Raw genomic sequence first — 15,381 nt, forward strand, 5'->3', positions numbered from 1 at the left:
ATGGTAATATTCTTAAATTTTATTGCCCATGCTAACTGTAAAATAATAAGTTTATGATTTATAAACTAGTCATAAAAAAATAAAGTAAATAATGCACAATTATTTATAAAGTGACTAAAAATAACCTATCCGTCATTTAAAATTAAGTTATTTATTCATATGGCAGCAAAAACCGTCATTTGTCGACTCTTTTGATATTTGTACATGAATTTTATTATTATTTATTTTAATAGAATGTGCTTTTAAAATATGAACATAAATAATATATCATGTTCTCGTGCATGTCACGTTTAAAAGTATTTTTGTAAATAACGTAATTTTATTTATAAATAATTAAAATAAGAAGTAGTGTTTTATTAAATCTATAGTTCCGTTTTTGTTCAAATATTATATACTAATAAAAGTACAATAATTTTTAAATATTAAATCAATAAAATACGTCTTAATGAATAATAGAAAATTACTAAGCAAAGTTGCTCTTGTTTAGTTTCACTATAATATAAAATACAATAAAAACGTATAGAAATAATATATTTTTATTTAGTTCACCCTACTTTAGTAACATCTCTAGACCGATCCTTAGAAGGACAGCTATTCAACATATACCTAATGATATAAGCATGCTTATAGGTATAATATATAACGTATTAGGCACACATAATATATTATTATTGTGGGATAAAAAATGTAATTAAATGAGTTGAACAGATGAGTATGATGAAGTATCATTCCCTATTGTAAATCTAACAGTATGATTGTGGTTAAGATGCTAACCAATTTGTTTATCGAAAATTCCCTCAATATACCTACACTATTATATAATAAAATGTAATGATCAATGCTGATGTGGTGATTTAAAACGACGTGTTATTATACAATTTTCACTTCCAAAGTTAGAATTTAATGTATATCGAGTCTCGTAGCGATAATAATAATATAATATTGGCGAGTCTCCATTTGAATCGACAACCTATTGACTATTGAGTAAATGTTGATGGGACGTGCAAAATTTGGGCCGATATTAGAATAAAAGTTTTTTTTTTTAAATTTTAATTTAGGTGAATAATAATTGCGTAACATAATACTTAATGTCATTATATTAATATATACAAGCTCCTAAATTTACGGATCGCATTCATACATATTGTTATCAAAGTATATAAAATAAGATTTCCTACTAAAATCTTTTATGGCGGTGGTTGTCATTTCTTCTTAAAATTAGTTGGTTTTTTATACTGCTGGGTCTTAAACATTTTTTTCGTTTTGTATCTTAATCTAAAATGTATTACTGTAAATTATTATTCGTCGCAAACCGACATGTCACACGTGAATAGGTATTTATAGGTTTGTAAAATCCAAGTATAAGCTTGGTAACATAGTCGTGCGCGTTAATGCATTATGCACCGTCCGACGATTTAAAAAAAAGTGCCTTACCGCGTGTATCCGCTGTATGCTACGATTTTGCGTTTTTACCGCATTAGTTTGGCGCACTAACCTAACCTATGGAGTGCGTTCTCATCTAGCGTTTTTTCATCGTGTGGTTCTCATGAAGTACCTATTACAGTGCTATTATAATAGTCAACATTATATATTCATATTCTTATTAGTGAATGAAATGAATATTTTCAATCGGACAAAATCGTAGGTTTCTCATACGAGTAGTAAGCTGTGTAAATCAGTAAGTCGTTACAATATAATGATCGTGATAAAAAATTATACTTAATACCTAATAATAAAATGCTTATCTTGGCCTATCCTCGTTTTCATCATGACCATGGTCGCACTTTTAACGTTTTGTTTTCGACGATTATCACCACCATCGTCGGTTTTCTCATATGGTTTCGCATTCAAAACGACGATTTAGTGTTTTTTGTCTCCACCGTTTTTGATAAAACAAAATATAACCAAAAAGGGTCTTTAGTCTCTACCATTATTACCGTGTCCCTCTACCGGCCGTGTGTCCATTCCGCGGCCGTCCCTATAGACGTTTTGAGTTGGCGTAAAACAGTGGCGTTGTTATCAGTTATTATAATGATATTATAATATTATATTATACACTGCTGCTACGGGTAAAGAATAATAATATTATATATTACTATTATTATTGTTGTTGTTATCGTTTTTATCTGTAGTGAACCGATGGCAGTCGGTTCGGTGACCTAGGTCCTAAAACGAATGAATAAAAATAAAATAATAAATAATGTAACTGAATAAAATAAACCGCCAAGCCGCCGCTGCCGCAGCCGCCGTCGTCAGGACTGATAACGTTGCGATCGTGACCGAGCCATACGACGGCACCCGAACGCACGAGGGTAGCACGTCTACAACAAGTCGCCGACCGCTCGTACTCGTGGGGGGCCGGGCCAGTCGTACGCCGGGTCGCGCCGTTAGATTGCCGTCGTTTTCGCCGCCCCCGTCAGTGCTCGATTTTATATAAGATAATTTCGTCGTGTTTTTCGTGTGCGTATCGTGTCTAAAAAAAATTAAAAATAATTCCGATACATTTATATATTATTTACTATTGTTTTTTAATACTCACGGGATACACGTTGCCAAAAAAAAAAAAAAAAAATGAGTTAGGATAAATTTTTTTGGTTTTTCTTTTTTTTCTTATTACTCTTATTACAACGTTTTTTCTTATTTTGTGTAACCCTTGTATATTATTTTTATACTTTTAAATCGGTTTCTTAATTTATTATTATTATTATTATTTTTTTTTTATTTGTGGTGTCTGTGTCTGTCCGTCCTTCCGTCACTGTTTTATTTATTTATTTATTTATTTTATTTACTGTCATCTAATTGTGTCGCTGACGAGTTGGGATTTTTATTTTATCCATTGGTTTGTGCATCACATTTAATTTTTATGTACATTAAAATATTATGATATCCTGTGGGCTGCGGGGTGCGTTCAAAGAAAATGTTTTAGAAAATAACAACAGGTTATAAAGTACTTGTAATGGTGATTACTCATTTGAATATATACAATTTTTATTGTTGGTTTGATGCTAATGTTTGGTACAAGCACCCCGAAGCTCACTTTGTAGACTAATAATGCCTCTGATGTAGCGTTTTGTCCAAAAATAAAATATGTATTCAAAATTCGAGAAAAACGCCGGAAAATAATATTAAGTAAAAATATAATTTAAGTGCAGTTATATAACATAATATTATAACATTATTAGTGCGATTTTTCAAGAATCTCAAGTGGAAAATTAAACCCATTTTATTATCCGGCGGTGTTCGAGAATATTATTTTTTAGCAATGTAATCCCATGGGGTACAACAGGAATTTGTATATTTCCCTACCTTTTCTGAGCCCTTTTCACCCCTACAGTTTATCTCGGTGTAAAGCTAAGGAATTCATACACCAGAGATAACAAGGTTGAGGGTGCATGCGATAGTGTTCTCTGTAATATGAAAAAAAGGTAAATTATGGGGTTAGCAGTAGTAATAGTGAATGTAAGAGGGTAAAAGAGGTCAAAGGTCAGGAAATATGTTAACTGTGCCTTGAGGACTGCTACGTGCCCAACTCAACATTTTACCAATTGATTTTAATATTCAATTTTTTTTATCTTCTGGATCATTGCATTTTAATTAAAATCATATTGAAAAAATAAATAAAAACTGTCTATTGTTATGGTATTTAAAGTTTCGGCTATTGGAAATCGAAAGAATAAATATCCGTTTAAATTAATAAAAACACGGTCCCTCGTCGCTGATGTAGTCTTCATTTAGTATTCATCACTCGTCCTACCCACCTCCCCGGAAACCATTGCGTTTACCCATCCCTAACTTTCAAATACTGATTAATTTTGCTTCAACAGTAAAAAGAAAAAATGCCAATTTGCGTTCAGTTTAATATTATATTCTTTCTCTGGACAGTTTATTTTTTTAGTTTGTTTTTTTGTCGACTTTGTTATGCTAGCAAAACCCTACAAATCCCTAGTGTTATGTGCCTTCATCATTGTCGTCGTACGGTTTCTATAACACTTGTTGAGGCTTCCACCACTGTTTGTTCCACAAGCGAATTTAATATTTGCCAGAAACAATTGGATTGCTATTTGTTCCAATAATCATCTTCTCTTTTTATTTTTACTTTATTGAAAATGTCAAGAAAGAAATGATTGCCTCTTCAAACGAAGCGTATATAATGTGTCCTCGTATCTTATTTTATAAATTCAACATTATATTATTGTTACACCATATTATTACATTTTCATTTTATAATATCTTTTATTTAACTTTTTAATAAATAGTTTATTTATTAAAAAAATGCCATTGTATTTCATAAATAATTTTTAATTTGAAAATGTTATTCTTAAAATATTGTTTACACCTCACAGTTTTGTTTTGGTACTACTTGGAAAACTTACTTTCATTGAAAAAAATAATATAGTATTTTAGGATTAAACATTTCATTTTTTTAATGTCATTGAAATATTCTGATTTATTTTTACATACATTTATTTTTCTATAATATTCTTTGCATCGTTCTAATTTACAAAGTACTCGTTTTAATCTGAAAACATGGCCTACTTAAAACGGTTTTTGTTGAACTGATATATAAAAAATATAATTTCACTTATACTTTAAAGAATGATTTTCAACCCCTCTTTGGTTAATTGTTTCGAGACAAAGTTCCAAACTTGTATTACACTCAAATACTTGTTTGTCTGTACTTGAGAGTAAAACCTATTTCAATAGTTCAACGTCAGTGAATGTTTTCAACCTCCAATACACATTTGAATTTTAAACAGACTGTGGATAAACACTGCATTTTAACATTTTTTTAATTATTTTTTTTCTAAATACTTGTTATTTGAGCAACGATATTTTTCCAAAAATGTTTATCGCGGCGTTTCCGGCATAAATTTAACTAGCGGTGGACTTTAATGTACGATAACGTGTATATTGTGCATTTCATTGTTTTTTAAATATTACACTTGAAATTACAAAATCTTGAGATCCGTGAGCATTGTATGATTCCGTGTGACTGTTTACACATACGTGCGATATGCACATACACACAGCCACTTATACATACAATCGATTACTATTGTCTTTGTAACGAACAAAGTGCCGTATTTGTGATTAGGTATTACGTTGTCCCATAAGAAATTTCGTATTTTTTACTTGACTATATTTCCCTCTTGGCCGTACCATTTATTTTGTTTGCTCAGTATTAATCACTAGGTTCAACCAGCCGACACACCCAAGATAAAGAGAACCAAATCAAATAAACCGTCGAAACGCTGACAGTATTACAGTATTCAGTGTAACAACGGCACTTGAACGTTAAATATAATACTATTATGGCATTACCATACGCGAGTATCCAAGACTTATGTTTGGCCACCGACTATATCCCGCAACCGGGTTAACATGTTAGCTGATTCTAACAAGTGTACACAATTTCAAACTAAAAATAAGTGCCTACATATTTTTTTCATTTGTTACAATTGTTAATATTATAATACCGTTTTCGCTGTTGGTTTGATTATTATAATGCCTATCTAAATAATGAATATCTATGGTGGACATATTATAGAGATACGGTGGGTGTAGTCGTTTACTTTATCACTCGAAAACGATCATTTACATAATTTACGCTCGTTTCTTAACCTTATATATTCTGTTGTTATTCTTTAGGATCGTAAACATTTAAAGTTTACGTAAGTAAAAAATAATAGCAGCAATAAAGCGATTTTGGTGGAGGATAAAAACGGCCGTCCGCTTTATTACTGTTTGCGAAGCTATACATGTATATTATAAGTGTATAAGTTATACATAATATTATGTACAACTGTAATTTTATAATTTATATATATTTATTGTTCAATAAAAGTATATTTCGAACGCGTCAAAATAATATTTATTATTGAAAGTTGAAACGCACAAGTCACTTGATAAAATGATAATCATATATTTAATATTTATATTATTATTATTTAATATAATATACTGTATTTATGTCTATTTTATAATATTATACGGAACAAAATTTCGATTTCGCGAATAATAATAAATCGGTGAAATGATATTATTGAAGCAGCCGTCGTAATAAAACGGTTATATTATATTATTATGTTCACATAAGTATGCAGCATGTACATATTTTTTATTTTTTTTTTATTCCTAACCGCAAAATATTAAGTAAGTGAAGGTTATTGTTTTTCTCTAAGAAAAATAATCAGCGTAGTTTTTTATATTCATAACAGTTATTATATCTATCGAAACGGGAAAGTTTTGTATGTATGAGAATTTCATACGGGCCTCGTTTTAAGGATCTTGCTCTGTTACCCTGCAAAGTAACACGATTTTTATGTTTATGCTGAGTTGTGTAGGAATGTTTTAAATGTATTTTTTTTAATATCATAAAAAATTTATGTATTTTACAACAATACATAACATGAGATACTTATCATGATATTGGAATTGATATTTATATCTGTACTATAATAATTTTATTCTAACAACCCATAGTCGTTGAATTAATAGAGTGTACTTACGGTATTTTTTACTGCCTGCTATATATATTAAAACCTAACGTTTTAAGCACCATGACTTGTCCAACGACCTTTGAATCTTCATATGAGCGTACTTCATTACCGGTACGTGTGTGTAAAGTCATAAGTAGGCGGGATACAAAGAGTAGCTAAGATTGTATACATATTTTTTTAGTTTTTACCATATTCTTCGATCGTCAAAGTCGAAGGGTTGGTAGTGGGATGGATAACTTAGGGGGGGGCGGGTTCGACGACCTGACTTTTACGAAAATTTGCTTGCAGCCTATCGAAGTGTTTTCTGTCTGGTATACGTTTTTGTCGAATGTGGATGAGGTGGGGTGCGCGTGTATACGTATACAATACAGTGATGTTTGCTCGTCATCAATCATTAGTGCGGATAACTGGGCGGGGTGTTCACCGTCGCCGTTGTTGTCGTCAAATTACATTGACTCCTAATCCCTCTTTACCGCTACGCTACTACCACCGCTACCCACTGTGACTACCGACACTACTAATACCGCTACCACTGTATACCGTAGCATAGTGTACTTCCTATCTATAGTTTTCCAGGCACTTTCATTTGGCACGTCAATCATGCACAAAACAAAAGTTCCCCGAACAAAGTTAACCCTCCCCGGCCGATCGACGCACCCTCATCTCCTCATCATAAACCCGACGAGTCTTTTGACTTGTGATGTGTATTATATTCCGCCTTACGTGTTCATTCAATTCCGATATTAACCATCGACGGATATTATTCGGGCGTGTACGATAAGCCGGTTTTGACATGTTACTCGAACTTGAGCGTGCGCATACACCGCGTGTAAACACATAGCGTTGGTACCTACTGATAATGGTATAGAGTGATAGTGGTATACGGTTTATTAGTCATTTCGATACCAGTTGTAATATATTATAATATAGGAGATAAGTGTGGTTATCGCCTATTGCGTGTTTCTCTCTTCACCGTAAATAATACTCATTTTTTTTTGTGTTAAAATATGCACATGTGTTTGCTTTCAAAACCAATGGAATCGATATAGCCATACAATTATTATCATAAAACACTATAAACAATTATATCGTACCTACAACACCCGTCGTCAGCTGGTGCCACCCTGTATCCACGTTTGTGGTATCGTTATGTTGTTTGTGTCCAAAGTTTTCGCATAGGATGCACGTGATGTTCGCTAAGCAACACACACATGGTTTCATGGTATCACAATAATAAATATTAATATGTATCTGTTTGTGTATTTCCTAATTAGGTATCGTTCTAAACTCTAGTGTCGTTGACAATCCTGTGGGGTTCACTGTATTAGATTTATGGTGATTCAGTGTACCTAATAAAGAAACAAAACAAAAAAAGTTTTAATTGTACAAAGTATTGTGTAATTTACACCACAAAGACGAACTGATTTTTTCATAAATTGATAATACGCTGACGTTATATGTATAAGTTAATAATTCTTGAATTTCAAAAGGAAAAAATGTTCTCAAAGGTTCAGAAACTTTTTCATAATCAAGAATTTTAAAAGTTTTATATAGAAAATATATGTATATAATATTTTAAATATAAAAATGCATCGAAATATGTAACTTCGTGTACTTCGTTTGGTGTTCATGAGCAACTGATGTAATTTTAAAATGTTATATCTGTGTTAACAATTTTATAGGTAGGTTACCTACTTTGATATTAGAATAAGTGTTTATTCGTTTTCATTTAAAAAATTATTCATTTCGACTGCGATTAAACCGGTATGAATTCTTATGGATTTCAGATAACGATTTGAAAAGAATTTTGTCTACTTGTGTGTAATTATAATTTTTTTTAATCATTTATGCGTTATCGCGTTGGTCTCAATTTGCTATATTGATTTTTTTAGTTAATTCAAATATTATCTATAATGTGAATTAAAAATAAAAATGTTAAACATATTATATACCTACAGTACTAGAAACAAAATAATAATTGTATAACAAAATTCGTCAAATGAACTCGTATATCGACAAAATTAATTTTTGTTATTTTAATAGGTATATTATTTAAGTGAAATAATTTTTTGTTTTTAACTATTCTTTATGATGTAGGTACCTACTTATTTAAAATATTTTAAGACCATTACAAGTATTAATATTAATATTTTAGTATTTTACAAAATATTAATACGATGCTGCAGGAAACAGAATGTAGCTCAGAATCGTACAACTTCGAATATGATGATTTATCTATGTGTATCCTGTCCGGCTGTAAAAAAATAAATAAAACAAAAAAAATTAAATACTTTACTATTTAGATTTGCTCTTGTGTCATTATTATTATATTATATTTCCGGTGCCAGACGGAGCTATATTATGTAAGTAATTTATTTGAGTGATGAAAACGATGACGTGCTTATATAGAATGCGCGTGCGCGTGTATTTGTATTGGTGGGGTAAGGGGTATATGTTCAAGAGCAGTGAGTTTGTACTTGTACTTGGAAACGGATAAATAAAAAACGCAAAGAAATTAGCTTGCTAAAATTCCACACGTCCGTGAATGGAGCACGGCGGAAGAGGATTATCAAGCGCGCAACAGCACGTCGGCTAGCTCTCACCACAACACAATATAATAAAATGATAATGCTCGCAACGTTTATCGCTGTAACAAAGGTCGTCCCTAAAAGGTAACAACAATAATAATCGACACCCACGTTTCGTTATAGAGTATTCTATGTGTAATAGGAAGAATCGCGATTATATTTTACTACTGTTTTATATTTTAATGGATTATTAATATTATTAATATCATTTTTATTTATTTTTTGGTTCAAACGTTGATTTCTACTAATTATATATGTATGGAAAATATACAGCAAACAATTAATAATATTGGTATTACGTATAGTTACGTATAGATAGACTTCAATGGAAAATAATCAAAACATTTATAGCCACATACATATAGGTACGAAGTACCGTAGAATTTAGGTTTTTTTTTTTTTTAATTATAATCAATCATTTTATAACTTTTATCACTTTTATCTACATACATGCCTCGTCGTCGTACTTTGAATTTGTTTTCTGCGTACTACGCGAATTACACTCACTGCTGTATGCAAAAGTACCTAGTACTAGAAAAATAATTTACCGACACAGAATTATATGCTTTATAGTTTGTACTCCATTTTTATTGTTTTCATATTAGTTTTTAGTTATGCGAAGATTTTGTTACGTTTTGTTGCTTTCCAATTTAAATTTTAAATATTACATACTATTTTAGTGATATTATTTTGTTTTTTAACAATTATTTGTGTCGGCTTTACCTATATTTTTATCGTTATTATTTATATATAAAAAAAAAAAAATAATAATAATAATTACCTTTTAATAGTTTTTGGTTTGTTCTTGTTGTTCTTTTTTTAAAGAAAAAAAAAATATTTTCTTTACAACTGGTCACTTTTCAAAATTTAACCAGCTGTCACGAAATTATTAATATTTAATACTTGACATATACTTGCCCTATTATTAACAATTCAACCATCAGAAAGTTTATTTTCTTTGTGCTTCGAATCAATAATACATCTATATTATGTGGCCTGGACACACATATCCACTTAGATAAATGTATTTTTCAAATAGACTAAATAACTGTTTAAATATTTATATTTGATAACAAAATGAGATATTTACATTAATATACGAAGTCTTAAATAATAAAAGCTATATTATACAATTTTTTTTCTTTATATTCAGTATTGCGATATTTGTTATTTGCGTCACTCCTAATACTTAAGTGTTTGTTGTTATATTTTTATTGTGTTATCTACTTTAATAATCAATACAATTAAAAGTAGATAGGTACATTTACCTACCTACATTTAATAAATTAATATTAAAGTAATTTTATCAAACATCGAAATTTAATTTAATGATATCATTGTCTTAGTGATTAATTATAGAAGAAGAAAAACGATATGAGTTTAAATTTCAAAAGTTTCTTTACATAGATAAAAGCAATAGTATTTTCGTTGGATTAAAATGTTTTTATTTTTTGTATGTTAGCATTTATTTTCTATTGTACACTATATTCTCTTAAAAAAAAAACGAAAAAGTATTCAGTCATGAAAATATTGGTTTAATTTCTCTATTATAAGAATTATATTATATTAATTCTATATAATATAAATCAATACATATTGAATGATTTAATTTATTTATTTATAAAATAGTTTTATCTAGATCTATTAACTATTTTTAACGATTTGTATAATAATAAAAAAACCTGAATATTCGTATTGGTGATAATAATAATATATTATTATGTATAATAGGTAGTGATATAAAATCATAAAACCTGATCTTATTAACAACAATTAATAATAAATTATAATTAGTAAATAAATAATATCATTTATATATTTAATGGTCAGTACCTATTTAGTAATCATTATGATTGTGTGTGTCGACATTTTTATTTAAATAAATTACTAACTCGACAGTCGTGAAAATAATTTATTAATTTATATATATTTTTTATTTGAGAACAAATAAAAGGTTTATTGTGAATTTTATGTTAGGAATGTTGTAATGGTGGGAGAGGGTCTGGATTATCACCCTATAATCTCGACAGTGGAGCGTAATAAACAACCTCCAGGAGCTATATGACACAATGAAAAATAAAACAGCAAAACAAACGACACTATTCAATGTATTTTTTCTTTTTTATTATAATCATTGTGGTTTGTTATAATTTGAGTATAATAATATGTTAATTATGCTTGTTAAACATTTATCGTTCGCCACACTTTTACACATGCACGCTTTCAGACGTAAGATGTTGTCCGTTTATCCACCATAGGCCATAATAGTGATGTTTTATTCGATGTCGTTTCATAAACTTTATAGTTCATGTACATAATTTCTTCTCATTCATAGGAAACTGTTAACAGCATTTATCGAGGCATTTATCTATAGAATGTGATATAGAATACAACTGCATGCATTAATCCTCTCAATCGTTAATTTATAATTATTTTTGTGTAAGTTAATTATATTTATCAGTATGATCGAGTGTGGGGAAAAATTTATCAAAAAAACATCATAATGTAGTTCCTCTTAGCAAATCGATCGGAAAAACAAGGGTCCATTTTTTTTAAGGGTGGAACGGCACCGCAAAAATGGTGAATAATCTAGTGTGTAATTCACCGTGTGCGAGTGTGTATTATATTCCTGAAGGGCCCGAACGCAAAATCCCTCTTTTGTTCCGCGCCCGCGACTCTCGAGAAGCGTCCAGACGAGTAACAAAAGCGCACACGTCGTCGTTGTTGTTGTCGTCATAGTCGTTGTCGTCGTCGTCGTCAGGCTCGTTGGTATAAATAACAATCAACGCGTAAGTCCTACGCTGTCGATGGGTATTTCTTGAATATTATACAGACAACGCAACCCTCTTAGGATTACTGGAATTTACAGGCGAACAAAAAACAAAAGGGTCCTCGGGGCCCAAAGACGTTTCCGTACTGTACATAATATAGGTACGTTGTAGCGTTTTGCCGTTCCTGGTTATTTTATAGGCTTGTGAAATGCAGACGACTCGCGCAGGTAGGATTTACCTACGCGTTTTATTTTACAATGCTCCACGTTAAAATATCGCATTACGGCGTTTGTCTACACACTTGCATAATATAATATAATATAATGTACCAGGTCATGTCTTAAGCATTGATTTGTACTTACACTATAGTACGTGCCATGCCAGTGGTTCTCAACCTTTTTATATCTACGTACTATCTACTTACATGGTTTAAAAATTTTCACATACTATTATCGTAACCTAATAAGCTTACCTTTTTTTCGTATCCTAACCTAACCTGGTAACACAGATTGAGAAACGCTGTGCTATGCTTCCCGATGGCATTTAACGGTTTACTTTCTTTCCACTCGAACGTCTGCGTATACATTGTTATTGAATTTCTATAAGTTGTGTCTTGTCGAGTCACTGAAAACAACTACCATCTCATCGTTAAAAATGCACAAACTGAGTGGCGCAAAAATTGAAAGTTTAAACTTCAAAGTACCTGTTTGCGCTTGATTCGGCCCGTGAAATTGTTTACCTTTTCCACAATTTGACAGTACCGCTGTAATTTATAATTCGCTGGATTCCGACACTGTTGATAATGGAGTTGAGGAAAAGTTTTTGACTCTCAACTTCTTTTACCGGCGGATGCTGTTAACCATCAGTATTTCATATATTATATATTCCATTGTACATTTTACGGAACATCAGAATAAGCGTTAAAGTTTATCAATTGTTAAATATACACTCAGCACTAAGTTATAATATATTATCATGCACCATGCGTGTATAATAATTAGCAATTAATGTTTTAAATAATAATTATTGTACATTTTTACCCGAATAAATACTAATATATACAGAACAGAGAATTAAAATGTTAGTGAATGGTTTTTTACACTGTTAATATTGAATAATACACGTATGCATAAAATAGGTTTACGGTATTCACTGTTATTAATTTAACTTGGTATAATTTTAGCACTCAAGCTATTTTTTTTTTTAAAGATTAAATTTGAAAAAAATAAATAACAGTCGATTGAAATTTGTTAAAATTATAAACTAAGAATAATTTTATTTTAATAATGACTATAGTATTATATAATGATTGAAGTAACTTTTTAGTTTTTATAGAATTACAAAGTTGGCAACCAATCAATTTAGTGATATAGAATCATTAGTTTAGTCACTTATAGTTTGTTGAGATATGTCAATATTATTAACGAAATGGGTTTAGATCCAAAACCAACTTTATACTATATACTATACAGTGTAATTGATTTAATTTTTTTATAGATCAAAAATATAAATTGTATAAGTTATATTAATAGTGTGCTATTTTAATTTATCTATTAAAATATTATAAATACATATAATTATACCAAGAATTCAATTTTGAATATTCTATTAGAGATACCATGAATAGTAAGTGTAACTAGTTGAAATAAACGAATATCAAATAACAGATACACATATTACTATAAATTAATGTTTTTTAAAATAGAATATTCAAAGAATTTATGCTCCATAAATATAGTTTTTATCGTGGAAATGAGCCAATTTAAATGAAATTTAATTCCTAAAATTACAACTATTCTAATTTACACATCGATTGAAATAGGTAAAACATTGTTTTTTTCCGTTTGAAATTTATTCATCTACAATATTTTGCTATTAAACTTTATACATTATACAAGGTGTATACTTATAGTAGTCAATTTAGTACATTATTTATATGAAAAATTATAAATGCCAATTTTCTAATTTACCTATATATTTTATTTTACTTGTGACAAAATGAATTGCCTTATCATTGTAGCGTCATAATTATTATTAAAAAGCATGTCAGACATGATAAAGCATTTTATGCATAATTCGTGTTAGTCTGATGGGCACTTGTAGTTAAGGGCTTGTACGAGACGCCTCCGTTTCTAATAACGGAAAGCGAAACATACATAATATGTATATAAAAATAAATATTAATAACAATATTAATATAATGAATCCTATCCCGTTGCCCATGTTTGGATGTCCACGGCTACGCGGTGTGTCGCCGTCGTGTATCATTTCCTGCGAGATTTCTTAAATTAGACGCCGGAGGCAATAAAATTAAATGACCGCGGTAGAGAGTCGTGTGGAGGAGAATATATTCTACGAGTGACAGAGTGAGAGAGAGACAGAGACAGACAGACAGAGAAAGGCAGATACAGTGAGAGAGTAAAGGGACTCGAAGCGAAAACGAATATAAATACGTTCTTTTGGTGTTGCGTATTCGTGTAAAAAAAAAAAAAAAGATGGAAAAAAGAAAACAAGAGTCGAAAAAATAAACCGATGAGAAAACGGGAAACAACACGTCGCAGATCTATTTATAAAGGTCATTCGACTGAAGAGGGTCGTGGGGAGGGGGGTCATAATATGTGTTGAGTGTGTGCGCCGAGTGTGTTTGGCGAGGGACGGGCGACGATCGAGAATGCAACGAAGTATTTACTATTTGATAAATAATACATGACCGTACGGGGTGAACTTGTTTAATTTGCGTACGGCGCGTGCCATTATAATAATTGAAGAACGATATAGTATCCCGTAGATTATACACATTATTGAGTAATGATTAGTTTAAAGAGAATGGGTCTTTTTTTTCTGAGTTATGTGTTAAAGATTCTCTCGACAGAAATCATATAATCCGTTATTTTGACTCGCGGAGAAACGTATTGCGCATGACTGCCGCCGAATTCCTCAGACATAGTTTCGAACCCACCTACACACACCAAGTACATTTTGATTTGTTCGGGTACAACACAACGATCGATTGCAAGATATAATATATTGTATAATACTTATTACACATGTCCCGTCAGTAGCAGTAAAAGTTCGTGTTTGGCGGGCTGACCGCGGCTGCAGTTATAAGCGTGTACAGCTTGTAACTCGTTAGTTTTAATCAATGTGCAAAAATTTGTCTTATGTTTTAATATTATGACGTATTCATCATACGACGATTATCTATTATAATACTAGTATTAATTAGAATAACATTTATTGAAAATTAAATTTGTCGGTTGTTTCTATAATATACTGTAGTTCACATGTAATATACTGTAGTTCACATGTAATATGTATATATATATTAAACTCGCGTGCGCGCGCACGCGTAGTACAAATATTCTGTTGAATTTTGTTTTCGCGTATGCTAGAGAAAAATAACAACAACTTCAGGGCGAAAAGAGTGAAAATTCAAAATACATTTCGAATAAGGTCTGACGGGCTTGTAACGCGTGTTGTATTGACCTTTAAAATTTGTATAATAAGTGTTTTTCGTTTAAC

At 30.5% G+C, this 15,381-nt stretch overlaps 1 protein-coding gene across 12 annotated transcripts in view; it reads left to right on the forward strand.

Annotated features, from left to right (window-relative positions):
* Positions 1–15,381, forward strand: part of LOC114119561 (CUGBP Elav-like family member 1) — a 180,995-nt gene that overhangs the window by 8,578 nt on the left and 157,036 nt on the right. For 2 of the 12 annotated variants that reach the window (XM_050204389.1, XM_050204397.1), the window contains exon 1: positions 2,628–2,839. The exons of 2 other annotated variants lie outside the window; for them this stretch is intronic. The gene's annotated coding sequence lies outside the window, so the exon portion shown is untranslated. Of the gene's footprint in view, positions 1–2,360; positions 2,576–2,620; positions 2,840–15,381 lie in introns of those variants that run through there. 8 more of the 12 variants (XM_050204390.1, XM_050204398.1, XM_050204387.1 and 5 more) reach the window with 7 other exon arrangements.

This window comes from Aphis gossypii, chromosome 3 (genome assembly GCF_020184175.1).
Source record: "Aphis gossypii isolate Hap1 chromosome 3, ASM2018417v2, whole genome shotgun sequence".
NCBI classification, from domain to species: Eukaryota; Metazoa; Arthropoda; class Insecta; order Hemiptera; family Aphididae; genus Aphis; species Aphis gossypii.